Genomic DNA, 18,589 nt, shown 5'->3' with positions numbered 1-18,589 from the left:
TAGCCTATCGTCTCGAGTTGTTTTTCAAAATAATAAAGCTGACGGCTAGGGAGCTACTATGGATAGCAGGGTGGAGAAAAGGAATGAATCAAAGTTCAAAAAAAAAACTTTGGCTAGGAGATACTCCATCCGTTCCTAAACACAAGTCTTTTTAGAGATTCCACAATATGAACTACATACAAAGTAAAATGAGTGAATCTACACTCTAAAATACGTCTATATACATCCGTATGGTTCATATTAAAATCTCTAAAAAGACTTGTATTTAAGAACGGAGGAAGTAGATGACATGTCAAGTCTCAAGCGCAAGAATATATTTTTCATACTAATAAGAACAGGTCCTCCCCTCCCTCCCTCTCCGGCATCCTTTTTTTTCATTGTCTTGGTGGAACGTGCCGAAGCGGTTTTGACTTTTCGAGAGGCATTCTTGTCTTTTCTTACTAATGAAGCTAATGGTCAGGAAGATATCCCCATTGTTAATGGTATTGTAAATTATTTCCCCCATTGAAATCAGGTTTTGCATTTAACTATGGATTATATCATCGAAGGAGAAATCAATGGAAGTTTGAAAAGTCAAGTCTGGAGCGCAAGAATTTTTCTCCACCAGAGAATTAGCACTAACATATAGATGAAGTGTTAGGAGTTAGGGTTCGGCCCTGCCTAGGGCGTAGGGTGTAGGGGAAGGAGAGAGTTGGGCGAGGGCTGGAGCGCGGCGGCCGCCGGCGAGGCGCCGTCCTTGCGGTTGGGCGGCGGCGGCGCAGGAAGGAGGCGGCTAGGGTTAGGGTTCCAGCTCATCTGGGAGCCGGACAATAGAATAGTCTTATTGCTTAATTCTCGAAATAGTCTTACAACTTGTATATATAACCATAATCTGAAAATAAAACTAAGATAACTTGAGGCCTAAGCCTGCCCAGTGGGCCTCCTGCGGCCATAGACCTGGCCGGTCATAACATCTCTCCCCGCCTGCGCAAACAGGTCGTCCTCAAGCTGAAAGTCGGGGTAGTGCTGGCGGAACTCCTCGCGCTGCTCCCATGTAGCGTCCTCCTCTGGTAGTCCGGTCCACTGAATCAACACGTACCAGGAGCCTCGGCGCAGCTGAGCCTTCAACGCCTTCTCTGGCTCAGGAAGTAGGCGCTCGTCCGTGATCGGTGGAAGTGTCGGCGGTGCCGCGGGTGGCTCACCGCGGAATGGCTTGAGCAGCCCGACATGGAAGAGATCATGGATCCGTGCGCCTGCTGGAAGCTGAAGACGGTAAGCCACTTTCCCAATGCGTTCCAGGATAGCAAAGGGACCGGCATAGCGAGGACCGAGCTTCTTCCTCGCACGGGGGTCCAAGGACTGCGTAGAGCGGTGAAGTAGATGTAGCCAGACCCAATCACCCACCGCGAACTCCGCCTCGCGATGGTGGCCATCATAGTAATGTTTGGCCAACTGCTGGGCCTGTAGGAGCCGTTGCTGGACCTCCGCGAGCATCTCATCACGGCTCCTCAGAAGAGCCCCGGCTGCCTCGGTCCGTGCCAAGGCCGGATCAACCGGAAGGATCGGCTGGGGTGGCCGGCCATACACCACCTCAACGGGCGTAGCACGGAGGGCGGAGTGATAAGAGGTGTTGTAGCAGTACTCCGCCCATGAAAGCCAGTCCACCCATGCGCGAGGGCGATCACCTGTAACACAACGCAAATACATGGCAATCACCTTGTTAACTATCTCAGACTGGTCGTCCGTCTGAGGTGGAAGGCGGTGCTCAGGCGTAGCTTCACGCCCGCCAGCCGGAAAAGGTCACGCCACACATGTCCCGTAAACACAGGGTCCCGATCACTGACGATCGAAGAAGGAAACCCGTGGAGACGGACAATGCCATCGAAGAAGGCCCGTGTGACAGATGCCGCTGAATAGGGATGGCCAAGCGCGATGAAATGAGCATACTTGGAGAAGCGGTCGACCACCGTGAGAATCACGGACTTGCCGCCCACCTTGGGAAGGCCCTCGATGAAGTCCATGGAGATGTCCGCCCAAACCTGAGACGAAACCTCCAATGGCTGAAGCATGCCAGCCGGCCGTGGAGTCTCCGTTTTGTTGCGCTAGCACGTCACACAAGACCGTACCCAGTCACGGACCAGGGCATGATCACCGAGAATGTAGAAGTTGGCGCGGAGACGATGGAGTGTCTTCTGCACGCCCTCGTGGCCCGCCGAGTGGGCGAGGCGCAGCACCTGCTGGTGAAGATCGTCGTGCGCCGGAACGAAGACCCGGCACCCATGGAGAAGCAGGCCATCTGCGAGGCACCACGGCTCCTCCAGCTCTCCCGCCGCCAGCTGCTGCTGTAGGAGGAGGGAGTCGGCCGCGGCAGCGGTCGCCCGTCGGAAGTCGGCGTAGAGGACGAAAGAGGGCCCGGTGAGGATGCAGAAAGCCGCCCCCTCCGCCGTACTGTCGTCCACATCGGCGTCACGCCGAGACAGGGCGTCGGCGACGGTGTTAAGAGGACCCGGACGGTACTCGACGGTGAAGTCAAAGACAAAGAGTTTACTGATCCACTGGTGCTGGGGTACCGTCGAGAGCCTCTAATCCAGCATGAAATTGAGGTTGTAATGGTCTGTGCGTATCCGGAAGGAACGACCCCAAAGATAGGGCCGCCAATGGCGTACTTCCTGCACCAACCCAATGAGCTCACGCTCATACGCCGCCAGCTTAAGATGGCATGTGGCAAAGGGTCGGCTGAAGAAAGCAAGGGGTCCATCGCCCTGATGCAGGACCGCACCGAACCCCGCACCGGAGGCGTCGCAGTCGACGGTGAAGGGGAGGTCGAAATCCGGCATCTGCAGTACGGGTCCCATCGTGAGGGCCCCCTTGAGGGCCTCGAATGCTGAAGTGGCCTCCTCATCCCAAGAGAAGGCGTCGCGATGGAGGAGACGCGTGAGTGGGGCCGCGATGAGGCCAAATTCCTGGATGAACTTCCGGTAGTACCCCGCGAGGCCAAGAAACCCACGAAGAGCCCGCGGAGACTGCGGAATCGGCCAGGCGGCGACGGCCGCCACCTTGTCTGTGTCCATGGCCACTCCCTCAGCCGAGATGACATGGCCGAGGTAAGCGACCGAAGGCGTCCCGAACGAGCACTTCGAGCGCTTAAGATGAAGATGATGCGCTCGAAGCTTGTTGAAGATGATGGCCACATGCTGGAGGTGCTCTGTCCAAGAGGCGTTGTAGATAAGAATGTCATCAAAGAAAACGAGCACAAACCGACGTAAGTAGGGCCGGAGGACATCGTTCATCAAGGCCTGAAATGTCGCCGGGGCGTTGGAGAGGCCAAAGGGAATCACCAAGAACTCGAAGTGGCCGTGATGAGTTCGAAACGCCGTCTTGGCGATGTCGTCTGGATGCATGCGCACCTGATGATACCCCGACCAGAGGTCTAGTTTGGTGAAGAAGCGTGCCCCATGTAGTTCATCCAAGAGTTCATCGACCACCGGAATAGGGAACTTATCCTTAAGTGTGAGAGCATTAAGGGCGCGGTAGTCGATGCAGAAACGCCACGTGTCGTCCGACTTGCGAACGAGGAGGACCGGCGCCGTGAATGGTGATGTGGATATCCGGATAATGCCCGCAGCAAGCATGAGTGCACAATGCCGCTCCAACTCGTCCTTCTGCAGCTGGGGGTACCGGTAGGGCCGTACTGCCACCGGTGCCGAGCCCGGCAGGAGATGAATACGGTGGTCGTAGACCCGGGCCGGCGGAAGGCCCTGGGGTTCCGCAAAGAGATCATTGTGCTGCTGCAGGAGGTTATCCAACATCGGATGCTCGGCCTCAGTGGTAGCCGCGGCCAGCTGGAGCGGGGGCGACTCCGGGGCGCCTCCAACGCCCTCCCACCGGATGCGGCGGCCGAGGCGCCAGAAGGTCATCGTCAGGGCGTCGAAGTCCCAAAGGATGGGTCCGAGAGTTCGCAAAAAGTCGACGCCGAGGTTGAAGTCGAAGCAGCCCAAGTCAATGCCGGCACAAGTGATGGTGAAGTGCTCGTCGCCAATCGTAATGGGTACGTCCCGAGCGAGCCCATGGCAGCGGAGGCGGTCGCCATTAGTGACGGTGACCCGTACCTGCTCCCCGCCTGTCGGCTGTAGCTCAAGGCGCCGCATAGTAGCCTCAGGCAGGAAGTTATGTGTAGAACCCGTGTCCAAGAGAGCCACCAGAGTCTCGCCACGGATCGTGACCGGTATAAGCATAGTCCGCTCATTACGGATGCCTGCCAACGCATGAAGGGAGACGACAAGGGCCGTAGCCGGCGCAAGCGCGGGTGCCGGCGCGACCTTGGCGGCGGCTGGGTCGCCGAGTCCATCATCGGGGGTATCGTCCTCCGTCTCGTCGACCGTCTCCAAGTAGAAGAGGCGCGGGAAGACATGGCCCGGGGTATAGGGTGCGTCACAGTTAAAGCACAACCCCAGGCGGTGGCGCTCGAGCTGCTCTCCTGTGAAAGCCGCTGGAAGGGCCGCGTCGCGGCCGGGGTGGGCGCTGGCGAGGCGGCTGAAGGTGCAGGCATGGGCGGCGGGGGCCATGGAGGCAGTCGGCTCCCCCGAGGTGCCGCTGGCCGTGTCAAGGCCTGGGCACGCTCCTCGAATGCCCGAGCGTAGTAGACGGCCGTCTGTAGGTCCTGGGGCCCCTTCATCTCGACGTCCACGCGGATGTGGTCGGGAAGGCCGCCGACGAAGAGCTCAGCTCGCTGTAGTGCCGTCACCCCTGGTGCGTGACACGCCAAAGCCTGGAAGCGGTCGGCGAAATCCTGGACCGTGGAGGTGAAGGGTAGGCGGCCCAGCTCGGACAAGCGGCTGTCGCGTCGTGGTGGTCCAAAGCGAAGGAGGCACAGCTCGCGGAAACGATCCCAGGGAGGCATACCGCCCTCGTCCTGCTCGAGGGCGTAGTACCACGTCTGGGCTGCACCCCGGAGGTGGTATGAAGCGAGCCAAGTGCGCTCGGATGCAGGTGTGCGCTGCCCCCGGAAGAACTGGTCACACTGGTTTAACCAGTTAAGGGGGTCCTCCGAGCCATCATACGTGGCGAAGTCGATCCGGGCGAAGCGAGGTGGTGTCGGGGTCGATGCGCCAGTGCCCACCGGTTCGACGATGCGGAGGGCGGGGGCGGGGCGTCGTACTATAGCGTGGACACCGACGGTTCTCCGGCCTCCGTGTAGACCGGCGGTGGCGATGTTCCGGTGAGCCATGCCGGAATCGGAGAGGGCGATGGTGGGAACCGCACCTACTGGATCGGGAGCCCCCTGGAGGGGCCTGACTCAGGCCGGCGCAAAAAAAATGCCTGGGGAGGCCTTCCTGGGGGTGCGGCTGGAGATGCCCTTAGGATCAGCAATGTGATGCATTCAGAGGGATTCAGTTCATAAACATGCACGATGGTGAGGGCAAGAGCTTCCTCAATTTAAAGCTATCTGTAACCTGACTTTAGAGCTACACATGCAAAATTTAAAGCTATCTGTGTGTAGCTCTAAAGTCATGAACACGATGTCTGAAGTTGAATTGGGCTCCCGGAGTTGCCCATATATAGCTCTGCCCCTTCCTCTTCTTTCCTCTTGGTCTGCAAGTGAAATTAATCATGGCGCCTTAGCAAGGGCATAGTGGATAAGATGTCTAATATTGGTAAAGATACTTATATCTTGATCAAAACAGTTACCAGACGCACACAACAGGCATACAAAAAGTAATTATGCATATTGCCACAACGCGGAATTATGAAGTACGGTTTGAGAGAATGTTAAACCCTAAATCGGAGAGATCAAAAGGTCTAAGGGAACACGCCACAAGTAGGGAGATTAGAAAGAAGGGGACCCGGTTCTTTCTCAAATGATGCCCAAGAAAGCCATTACTAAGGCGCGTTATCCTGAAAGTCGTCGTCGAAACCCTCTAATCTAATCTAGAAGGCGCAAACATAAGGAGGAAGGAGGAGGAAGACCTGGATTTGGGCGCAGATTGCACAATGGCTGACTTCCTCGGACGGCGTTTGTTGGAGCTGCTAGCTGACGGGGGGTTTATGCTTTGATGGAGGCTGCCTATCCTAACTAACTAAAACTCGTGGGTCGCGGCAAGTGATTTCTGGTAATTAGACGATTCCGTGATTTTAGGAAACGGGTATACTTTTTTTTTGCGAATGAGGAAACGGGTATACTACAATGCTAATCAATTAGTATTTGACATCATATACTTTCGCTGCCATTCATGTTTCTGTTATTCTGTATCCATTTGTGGGGAGGAAACTTTTTGTTCTAAGAAAATTTTGCATGGAGGAATTAAAAAGCTCACGACCCTAATAAGTACCATAAGTGCAGCACGAACACGTGGTAATTCCGAACATTTTTTACGGCAAATATAATGACGCGAGGATGACAACTTTAGTTGTCAAGCATGGCAAAAAAAATCGTATGGCAAGTTTCAGATTTTTTTTGGGTTTGCTTTTTCTTTTCGGATGTCGACTTTAGTTGTAAGAAAAATGCAGGGGTGACCGCCCCGGGCCCCCCGAAAGCTAAGGCCCCCCTCCCACAAACATAATTAGCCCATGGCAGATTCTTGGAAAAAAAAGTGAGCCCATGGCACAAGCTCCGGGAGAAACAAGGCCTGAGATGCACACGTAGTCGGTAGCCCACGATAGCATCATCATGTATTCTTTCCGATCGAGAACTGATTGACTGCTTCTGGCTGATTTTGGCTGATTCCTTTTCGCCCAGATCGTGAATCGCAAGCCGGCGACTCCGGCCTCACCCAGATCGTCCTTACAATGACCCTAAGTCTCGCCTCCGGTGGACCGTCGAAATCCACCCCAGGACAGATTCGCTGACGCTGTTGCTGCCGCGTAGCTTGTAGGGCAGACTATGAGGAGATCGATCGATGCAGCTATGCTTGTTGTTTCAGTATAGAGGCTGATAATTTGTTGAGTTTTCAGTTACCTTATAAAAAAATCATGAGAGTCAAGGGTGAAAGGCCTCACAATCTGTCATCTTCAGGTGTGTACGCATCAGTACAAGTTTAATTTGAGTATTCTCTCTCTCTCTCCTCTCCTCATGAGAGGTATGATTTGTGATTCTATCTATATCATGAGGTCATAAATGTCATGCATGGAAGCAGCAGCGGGAGTTTTGTTGATGTGTATATTCATGCATTTGTTTTTATACCATCTTAGTTTAAATTATTAGATGAAACCTTCATAATTTATTTTCTTGAGAATCATATTTGCTTTATTGCCGTAATCTCCTCTCTGGTTTTCCCATAATGCCACACTGAACCATGGTAGGGGTATTGATGACCTAGAACCAGCCCCTTGCCACCGAGCAAATTCATGCCATCGAAAGTGCTTCCACTGTCTAAAACCCCGGATGCCAGCAAGATGATATTTGTTGCTCCCATGAAATCACCCTCATGGCTCCTTGCATTTGACACGGTCACAACCTTGTCATCGCAGCATCTATGTTCACCTTCACACAACCAGCAGGAGGAGGGATCCAAGGTGAGACCGTGGTAAGTGACTTTGCGTCAAAGAATGCTAAAAGAAAATTTTAAGGGGCCCTAAATTTTAGTTTCGCCCGGAGCCTCAAAAATCTCAGGACCGGCCCTGGTGACACTTATCATTTGGCAAAGCTTAAAGGTTTGCTCTGTATCTTAAACACCACACCCAATAATAATTATTTTTACTAACTCTGTTGAAATACATATATATATAAGGGCTTTAGGCCGATGCAAACTTTTCAGAAAAATCTCTAAGGACCCATGTACTCCCTCCGTCCTTTGAAGGTCAAACTTTTTTATGTTTGACCATATTTATATAATAATACACCAGCATTTATGTCACTAAATTAGTAGCATTAGATTCATGATAAAATATATTTTCATCATATACCTATTTGGCTTCACAAATATTGATATATTTTTGCATAAACTCGATCAAACTTTGAGATAGTTTGACCATCCGACAAAATTGGAAGTACATTCTTTAAAGGACGGAGGGAGTAGGTGTCATGACAAGGTGGTTGAAAATTTGGTCCCACCTCATTTTTCGTAAAACAATGTCTCACATCGTTTGTGGAGGAGAGTGCAGATCCGTTACAAGAGCAACTCCAACGCGCCGATTCAAACTGTCTGCACGTATCCATTTGGGTCGAACCGGGCACAATTCACGGCACAACACACCGATGCAAACGGACGAGCGTCCGCCTTTTGTCCGCGCGCGGCCCATTTCAGGCCCAAATTTGGGCCGGGTTTGCGTCGGCGGACATGCAATAGACGCGCACGAGGCCCGCCCTCGTCTTCCCCTTGGTCGGCTAGTCGGTGGCACATCCATCCCCATTTCTCTCTCTTTCCCAAAAAACCTCCTGCCTACCCGCTCTCCCGACCACTCGCCATGGACCAAGCGCCGAACCACGACGCCGCCGCCGGCATTGTCTCCACCATCGACAAGCCCCGTGCCTGTGAAAAGGCGGTGGCGCGCAAGCCGAAGAAGGTACTCACCGACGCGCAGCGGGTTGTTCAGTCGGCCAAGAGGCAAGGCCGAAGGAGGTGGTGGCCAACAAGCTGGAATCCACCGCCGCACAACAAGAGGCCACCATCATGGAGAACAACCGCCTCGTCACTGCGGCCAGTAAGCAGAGACTACTCTACCTAGGGTTTGACAACCCCGGCCAGCACGTGCTTGTCGTCTGTTCATCTGCGCCGGCCAGAGTCGCCGCGCACGTCCACCATGCCGTAGACGCCACCTCCATCTACTTCCCCGTGACCATCGCCCGCGCCTTCCTCCACATCCAACGTCATTGGCGTCTTCGTCTAACTCGCCGTCCGCCTCTGCCTCCGCCATTGTCCTCTCCTACCTGCCGTTTGACTCCGCCCCGGTAAGCACACCTACCCTCTCTCTGTTAATGGACATTATAGTTGTTCTCATTATTGTACTTGTACATTAGCAACATTTTGTTAATGTAGTTAAAATTTGTTATATGATATAACATTGAATCTTTGTAATTAGACGTCTTAAATTTGATTTCTTGTGCTAGAGGGATATGTACTACATATGGATCAACATATAGTACCATATTTTATTCATGATGCGGGTATTCAAAATTAGTACCAATGTTTCTGCGAAATGTGGATTAAGTTCCCTTTCGCTTGAATTCTAGCACTCAATATGTCCAATTTCTAGCGAAGGTCATGCCATTTTTCCCGTAAATTTATTACTTTTTATGGACAAGCTACTTAATTATATTTTCCGTCGGGTGGACAATACTCACACTTAATCCACAAACTGAGATGAGAGTTGTTATGAGAGGAGGACACTGACTATTGTCATAGGGGGTCGTCCTTCGTCTTCTCTTCCTCTTAGACATTGGTAAAGAAGGAAGACAAGATGAAGGACGACCATCACTGACAGTCATAAATACAGTGAGTGAGTGTACACCATGTATACAACCACTTGAGAGATGAACCGACTGTTGTCATACGTAGGGGGTCGTTCCTCTTCCTCTACTTCCTCTAAGACCTTGGTAAAGCAGGAGGAGAGGGGGGAAAACGACCATCACCGACGGGCGAAGTACCCAACATAAGAGCGAGAAATGTCCACCCGAAGGACAAATATGGAGTGTTGTTGTAATAGTTCTATCTTTTTATTGTCATAAATCTGCTTTCATAAAAATGTCTTTTATCTAAATGTCAACTTGTTTAATGCAATTTAGATGGAGAAGCCGAGACGCCTCATTTGGAGTCCTACGCCCGCAGACGGAACTCCCACTGTCGTAGACATTGTCGAGAGGGTGGCTCAGTACACGGAGATCGTGCTCGTGTATGCTGAGAGTGGTCGAGCAGCCATCAAGAGCACTTGGGTATACATCATGAGCGTTGCAGCATTATGCCGAGAACGCAAGAACAGCCGTTGAGAGCACTAGAGCAGCCATCGAGAGTGCGTGAATAGCCGACGAAGCTGCAAGGACCGCCCAAGCCGAGATTACGAAGATGATGGAAGGCGAGGGGAGCTCATGATGGAGTTGAGCTTTTACTTCTGAACAACTAGTGCACTGCCTTTATGTCATATGTAAGATCGATGCGTGTGAACTTAATTTCTATGTTGCTATGATGGATCTAAACTTTTGCTTCCGAACTAGTAGTGAACCGCAGCATGGTCATTTGTATCGTCGATGCTTCTAAACGTATTTTCTATGATGCTATGAAGATTGTTATATGGCTTTGCTCTGTGTGATTGGATAACTATGTTGACTTATTAGCCTGTTTATTTATCTTCATAGATAAAGTGGAATTGGTATGTGTGTGTGCAACGGGAAGAATCTAGGAGTTTATGATTTACGAGAGAAATGCAATGAACAAGTGGATGGCTACAAGAACAACTGCTATAAAGGATACATGACTAGAAAAAGAAGCAGATGATCGTTACGCCAACTTCGTCCGTAAAGAGAAAATCAACTATGAAGTATGCAAGATCGTGTGAACAAGTGGATGAGTAAAGAATTTGATTATCTTTATCGAGTTCATTGTCATTATGGTGTTGGTGTTATCATGAGGTCTTATATGTATGTAACATGTCGAAGGCTTTGGTGAGAATGCTATGGGTACTAATGATGTTAGGTGAGTTATACTCTAATGCGTACATTTATTTGTATTGTATTTGGATTATTATTATGTTAAATGTAATGTGTATGATCACATATGTAATGTGTATGATGTAGTGTGTATGATCGCATACGTTAGTTGCTATAACTATTTATTGTTGGGTTTGTGTTGGCGGCTAAACATGTAGGGTGCGTTTGGGAGCAAAATTATTTTTATAGTTTTTTTAGAAATATTATGGTTTCTGAAAAAATCATGGTATTCAATACTTTGAAGTTGTGGCGGGTGCCTCAGATTGCCCACCACAACTAAAAATAAACTAAGTGGCGGGCAGCAGGACATGCCCGCCACTACAGAGACTCTACTAGTGCAAACGCCACTGATGCCATTATAGCAGTAGCAGGAGGTCAGTGTGGAAGCCTCGCCCGTCACTGCTGGGCTTTTCCCGCCCGCCACTGCTATGCATTTATGCAGTAATGTCATTCTAAAGGACCATCGGGGGGGGGGGGGGGGGGGGGGGGTTGACCAATAATATTTAGGTCCTGTAGACACCTCCACACATACATTGTTGTGCTAGAATCAGAAGTTTTCGCTATTAAAGGAAATTGATATAATCAAAGTTTGCTTTCATGATCAGAGTCTCAATTCTAGTATGGGGGGTGTATACAAGAATTGTTTTGCAAAAAAAAAATGTTGGTCACAAGTCCACAATGGCAAATTATGACATTTTTTTGAAAATGGGCGCTTTATTACTTAAAAGGTTTAAGTATTACACTCGGCCTCTGCATAATTAAGATCCACACACAGCTCGGCAAATTATGACATAGAGAATAGATGACGCAACTGACGAGCTCCGTCGATATATGGTTGGACAAGACTTCAGTTGACATAAATTAGTGTCCTCCTGGTCTTACGGATCCACACCGTGAGCATCAGACCGCAGCCGACATGTAGACACTCAACGGTTCCTGAGTCTCGACATAAGCGAATGTCCTACGGTCGTCGTGGTACGAGAGCCTACTAATGGTGGCGACCACAGCACCCCTGTTCTTCTCACTGATATCCGCCACGCCATGCTTCGCCATCCTCGTGTCTTGGACCGGTGTGTGCCTGTACAAGACGAAAGCTCGTCCAAACTGCGACCACTCCCATGTCAGGATGTGCTCGCCGTGGACAAAGAGCGGCCACGTGAGACGCCGCGGCTTCGCCCTCGGTTCCCGCAGCCAGTGATACGACATGCTTATCCGAACGACGTACCAGCGGCTCCACCTGATCTGCCTCGTAGTCGGTTTGCCCTCCATGACCCAGACCTCCGTCATATCCGTCGCCAACGAGATGTAGTTGAAGACGACGGCCAGCCTCCCGCGCACCTCGGCTAGGTGCCAGCTGCCCTTGTCTTCGGAGAAGGACAGCAGCGGCAGTAGCGACGGAATGGGCGTGACGCGTTCGCGCTCGACGTCGAACGACATGACCTTGTAGGCGCCCTCCGACGTGGCCCAGTACGCCGCACCGTCGACGGTGACGACTTTGTGGCCAAGGCCGTCGCGTCTGAATCTCGGTGGGTGGCCAACCGGAACAGCCCGCCACCTCAGCTTCCCCAGGGTGAACACGTGCACCGCATCAAATGCGTGTAGCCCGACGTGCACGACCTTGTAGGTCCCCGTGGCCGGGAGGTATGCGAAGCTGTAGGCCTCGTGCCAGCTGATGCTTGGATCAGCGGGCTGAGGCGTTGGCAGCCGCGGGACGCTCAGGGCCTCGCCGGTGACGGGGTTGGCCACAGTGATGGCGCCGCCGGGAACCTGGTCGTCGCACAGGCAGACGAGGCCGTTGCAGGTGCCGACCACGCTCATGGCCTTGTAGCGGCGTGCCGTGGCGGCGCCAGTCCACAGCTCTCTGGGCTTCCCTGGTGCCGACGGGTTGTCGACGACGTACGCGGAACCCAGGGTGACGACGAGTATCTTGGCGCGGCTCCGCAGTGTAAGACAATAGGCTTTGGGGGGAACCGGCACAACCCTCTAGGGGTGCCCTATCACATATATATATATAATGAGGTGGTATACAACGTTACAATATACACATGTAAATACAGTCTAACACCCTCCCTCAATCTTAGCCACTTTCTAATGAATTTAGAAGGGTAAGATTGCGCCTGCAAGTCTTAAACTGTGGCAAAGGCAATGGCTTGGTGAAGATGTCAGCAAGTTGATCGTTGGAAGAAATAAACTTGATCTGTAGTTGCTTCTGAGAGACACGTTCACGCACAAAGTGATAGTCAACTTCAATGTGTTTCGTTCGGGCATGGAATACCGGATTTGCAGAAAGGTATGTAGCACCGATGTTATCACACCAAAGAACAGGAGGCTGTGATTGGGGTATACTTAACTCCTGAAGCAAGGACTGTACCCAGATGATCTCTGATGTGGCATTGGCCACAGCCTTATACTCAGCCTCAGTACTGCTACGCGAGACAGTAGCCTGTTTCCGAGCACTCCAGGCAATCAGGTTAGAGCCAAAGAAGACAGCATAACCCCCCGTGGATCGCCTGTCATCCGGATTGCCAGCCCAGTCTGCATCAGAATATGCTGAAAGACAACCAGAGTCAGACGGCCGAATATGCAAACCATGAGCCACCGTGAAACGAATATAGCGCAAAATCCGCTTAACAGCAGACCAATGAGTGTCACGGGGTGACTGCAGATACTGGCAGACTCGGTTAACAGCATAGGAAATGTCTGGTCGCGTGATCGTCAAGTACTGGAGCCCACCAACAATACTCATGTACTCTGTCGCATCAGAAGAAGAAAGAAGCACACCATCAACAACATTGAGCTTATCAGTGGTAGACATGGGTGTAGTCGTCAGTTTGCACTTAAGCATCCCAGCTCGCTGCAACAAATCCAGAGAGTACTTCTTCTGCGTCATAACATGGCCAGCAGCACGAGAAGTAACCTCCACACCAAGAAAGTAATGAAGCTTCCCAAGGTCCTTGACCGCAAAATCAGCACCAAGTGAGCGAACAAGCGCAGTAGCAGCCGACTGAGAGGAGCTGACCAAAATGATATCATCTACATAGACCAACAAGTACATAGTAACCTCAGGCCTTTGAAGAAGAAACAATGAGGAGTCAGCAGTTGATGATGCAAAACCATGAGCACGAAGAGCCATTGCAAGACGAGCATGCCAAGCACGAGGAGCCTGCTTCAGACCATAAATTGCCTTGGACAGACGACAGAGATGATCAGGGCGATCCGGATCAGAGAAACCCGGAGGCTGGCGCATGTAAACCTCCTCCGCCAAGACACCATGAAGAAAAGCATTTTGAACATCAAGCTGACGAAGAAACCAACCTCGAGTAACAGCCAGAGAGAGAAGAAGTCTGATGGTAGTAGGCTTGACCACTGGACTGAAGGTATCTTCATAGTCAAGTCCAAAACGCTGTCGAAAACCACGAGCAACCAGACGAGCCTTATAGCGCTCAATGGACCCATCAGAATGCCTCTTCACTTTGAAAACCCATTTGGAATCAATGACATTTACCCGTGATTGTGGAGGAACAAGAGTCCATGTCTGATTGCGAAGAAGCGCTTGATACTCCTGCTCCATGGCCTCTCTTCAATGAGGAATGCGCATAGCAGCTTGATACGTGCGTGGCTCAGAGGATGGATCTGCGAGAGCAGCAGACATGCACGCCGCTAACCAAGCAACTGTGCCATCGTGACGTTGCTTAGGCTGAAAAATGCCACTCCGACTGCGCGTATGTGGACGTAGAGCAGCAGCAGGAGCCGGCGGAGGCGAAGGTGACGGAGACGTGACGGTCGTCGGAGATGCAGGAATCACCTCAGGCGAGCTCGGGACAGACGACTCCGGGCTGCATGGCGAAGACTGGCCCGACGACAGGGGCTCAGAGGCCATGGGCGAACCGAGAGTGGGCGAGGCCAGCTCCGGTGACACGGCCCCAGACGGCCTTGGCGAGGCGAGAGCAGGCGAGGCCGGCCCTGATGAGAAGGGCCCAGACACCCTGGGCGAGGCAGGGGCAGGCGAGGCCAGGCCTGGTGATGACTGCCCCGACGCCCTGGGCGAGACGGGGACCGAGGAGGCCGGCCCAGTCGGCGGGGTTGCAGGGCGCGATGATGGCGAAGGCAGCCCAGAAGCCAGAGGCGAACGGGCCAGGACGTCGATCGGCCGTGCATGAGCACGGAAACCGAGGCCATGCAGGGGCGCCATGTGCTCCTCATGCACAACAGAAGGTGCCGAGGATGAAGGCGATGGCGACGAAGAGGAAGATGGCACTTCCAGAATCTCCAAACGAGCCCCACGACCAGTGCCTGCACCATGGTTAGGCAACAATAGAGGAGAATATGCAACATCATCAAATTGGTCAGAAGCAACAGAGGATGAATGCATGACAGGTGGCTCGGTAGTGGACACAGGGAGTTTGGCAAAGGGAAAAACATGCTCATCAAACACAACATCCCGAGAGATGTAGACACGATTAGTGGGCACATGAAGACATTTGTATCCTTTATGAAGAGAGCTATAACCAAGAAAAACACACTTCTTGGAACGAAACTCGAGCTTACGCTTGTTATATGGACGGAGATGGGGCCAGCAAGCACACCCAAACACCTTGAGAAAGGTGTAGTCCGGTTGTTCATTAAGGAGAACTTCAATGGGAGTCTTCATATTCAAAACACGAGTGGGAGTACGATTAATGAGAAAACATGCAGTGGTGAAAGCATCACTCCAAAAACGAAACGGAACAGATGCATGGGCCAAAAGAGTCAGACCAGCTTCAACAATGTGACGATGCTTACGTTCTACTGAATCATTCTGCTGATGTGTATGTGGACATGCTAAACGGTGAGTGATCCCAAGCGACTGAAAGAAGGAGTTGAGGTTGCGATACTCGCCACCCCAGTCCGACTGAACATGAACAATTTTGTGCTTGAGAAGGCGTTCAACATGTTTTTGGAACTGAACAAAAATGTCAAACACATCAGATTTACGTTTGATAAGATAAAGCCAGGTAAAGCGGCTGTAAGCATCAACAAAACTGATATAGTAATTATGACCACTAACAGAAGTCTGAGCAGGACCCCATACATCTGAAAACACAAGTTCTAAAGGATGTTTCACCTCACGACTGGACTCCGAAAAAGGAAGTTGATGACTCTTCCCCTGCTGACAAGCATCACACACTGCTACATCTTTATTACTAGACACACTAGGAAGCTCATGACGACGCAAAACATGCCGGACAATAGGTGTGGCCGGGTGACCAAGACGAGCATGCCACTGTGACGGAGATACCCGAACTCCACTGAAGACGCGAGCGACGCCAGGATGCTCCAGACGATAGAGACCTTGGCAGAGCCGCTCACTAAGAAGAATGTCCCTCGTGTTCCGATCCTTAATAAAAAGATCAAAAGGATGAAATTCACAAAGCACATTATTATCACGAGTGAGTTTAGGAACTGAAAGAAGATTACGTGTCACAGATGGAACTCGAAGAACATTGCGAAGTTGAAGACTCCTATTGGCATGTCTAGTGAGAAGTGATGCTTGACCAATATGAGAGATGTGCATACCTGCTCCATTGGCGGTGTGGATCTTGTCGGAGCCATGGTAGGGTTCACGAGTGTGAAGCTTCCCCATCTCACTGGTCAGGTGCTCTGTCGCCCCAGAGTCCATGTACCAGTGGGGATCAATGGAGTAGGACTGAGTGTGTCCCTGTGGCTTCTGCGGCGGCGGACGATCAGCCATGGCGACCTGACGAGCAAAGTTGCGTGTATCCTTCCCGTCATTGCCGAGACCAAGAAAACCCCGCTGGAAGCGCTTGTGACACTTCGAGGCCCAGTGCCCATCGCGACCACAAAGCTGGCACACACGTGGACCGCCAGCCCCTGGTAGCGTCGCAGTAGGAGGAGGGGCCGAGGCGGGTGGTGGTGACTGCCCCGAAGGAGCCCTGGATGAAGCAGAGGAGCGACCACCCTTGGTGGCGGCGTTTGCCGAGAGGGCGCCGTTGCCCCTGGATCGGCGCGTCTCGACTCGTTGCTCAGTAAGCAGGAGGCGTGAAAAGACCTCGTGTGCTGGCATGGGCGTGGAGTTGCCTCTCTCATTGATGATCTCGACTAGGGCATCATACTCCTCATCAAGACCATTGACAATAAATGAGTTGAACTCGGAGTCGGTGAGGGGCTGTCCAATGGAGGCCAGCGTGTCGGCGAGACTCTTGACTTTGTTGTAGAACTCAGTGGCGGTGGAGTCAAGCTTCTGACACTCCCCAAGTTGGCGACGGAGCCCAGATACACGAGCCTGCGACTGTGCCGCAAACGAGCGCTCAAGAATAGTCCATGCCTCGTGGGACGTCTTGGCGAAGACAACAAGCCCAGCAACGGCCGGAGAGAGCGACCCCTGGATGGAGGAGAGGTTCGCCTGATCCTGCCCTGTCCAGACACGGTGAGCCGGATTATAGACCGGACCGTGCACGCTGTCAACCAGCGCAGGAGGGCAAGGGAGAGAGCCGTCGACATAGCCAAGCAGATAGTGACTCCCAAGAAGCGGAAGAACCTGCGCGCGCCAGAAGATGTAATTGTCCGATGGTGATGAGATGGCCGAAGTGAAACGGCGGCGGCGGCTGCGATCCCATCGAGGAGACTGGCTGAGGTGAGACCACCGTGGAGACAGTCAGAGGGGCAGCCGGCGCGGTGACAGAGGGCGCGATGGCCGCGGTTGACGCCGCGAAGCCTGCCAGCGCGACGTCCTCCGCCACCAGCGGCGCAGTGGCCGAGGGCGCGACAGCCGCGGTTGACGGGGCGGCGGCGGTGTGGGCCACAAGCGCCTGCCCGGGCGAAGTAGCAGCCGGCGGGAGCGCGAAGAGGGAGCCGACGCTCCGTGTCCCGATCGGCGCCTGAAGGGAGGCGACATCCAGCGGCCTCGAGAGAAGTGCCGCGAGGGAGGCCGGCAGAAAACCGGTGGCGGTGGAGCCGGACGCAGCGGCGGACGTCATAGCAGTCGGGCGACGGCGACGGCGGGCGCGGCGGCGGCGGCGGTGGCGGCGGCGGCGGCGGCGGTGGTTTAGGGTTTTTAGGCGGAAGCGGACGTAACCTAGCTCTGATACCATGTAAGACAATAGGCTTTGGGGGAACCGGCACAACCCTCTAGGGGTGGCCTATCACATATATATATAATGAGGTGGTATACAACGTTACAATATACACATGTAAATACATTCTAACACGCAGGTTGGTGGCCGTGCGTGTTGCGATGACGTCGGCCCAGTGCCGGCAGACGAGGCGGAGCGTGCGCCGGGTGTTGGGCGGGAAGCGCGTCAGGATGTTCGTCAGCACGTCCGCGGGGAAGTCTCTGAAGACGTCGATGCGTTGTGGATCCATCGCTGCGCTGCGTCTGATCTGATGTCCCGCGTCGTTGGGCCTGCGACCTCGATATGTATGGATCGATTTAAGTTGTGCTTATTTATTGGCCGTGTGTACCGATCTCAGATACCTGGTTTCGTCTTTCCTTCCACTGAAACCGGATCTGAGTCGTGTTTCCTTTGACTTTGTTGTGATCTTTTTAGCAGAGAGCTTGTTGTGATTTCGGATAGAGCACATTTCTTGGCTGAGAATTTACTTGCTCCTCTGCATGCAATATCCAGTACTATCAACATTTTTATAGAACAGTAAAACAAAACCATGTTCCAGCTCTCTCACGCGGCCTGCCAGTCTTCTTAGCCATTCGATTTTGCATCGGGGTAATCTCCGGCTGTCTGATGACTCTGATCTTCCCTTATGCCACATTTGCAGGTTGTCCTAAGTGGAAGCTACTCCGGGAAAAAAAAACGAGGCCGCATACAGATAGAAAGTGTTTACCATAGTTGATTGGGCCTCCCGCCCGAAGGTCGCCCCATCCAGTCAGGGACTCCGCACGCTCGGTCTAACCTACCGCAGTAGGGCGCGACAGCCAAGAACTACCTTCCCGGCGATTTGGATAACGACATTTTC

This window comes from Triticum aestivum, chromosome 7A (genome assembly GCF_018294505.1).
Source record: "Triticum aestivum cultivar Chinese Spring chromosome 7A, IWGSC CS RefSeq v2.1, whole genome shotgun sequence".
In the NCBI taxonomy this organism is placed as follows: domain Eukaryota; kingdom Viridiplantae; phylum Streptophyta; class Magnoliopsida; order Poales; family Poaceae; genus Triticum; species Triticum aestivum.
The sequence above is the reverse complement of the archived record's forward strand: the minus strand, read 5'-3'. Positions refer to the sequence as shown.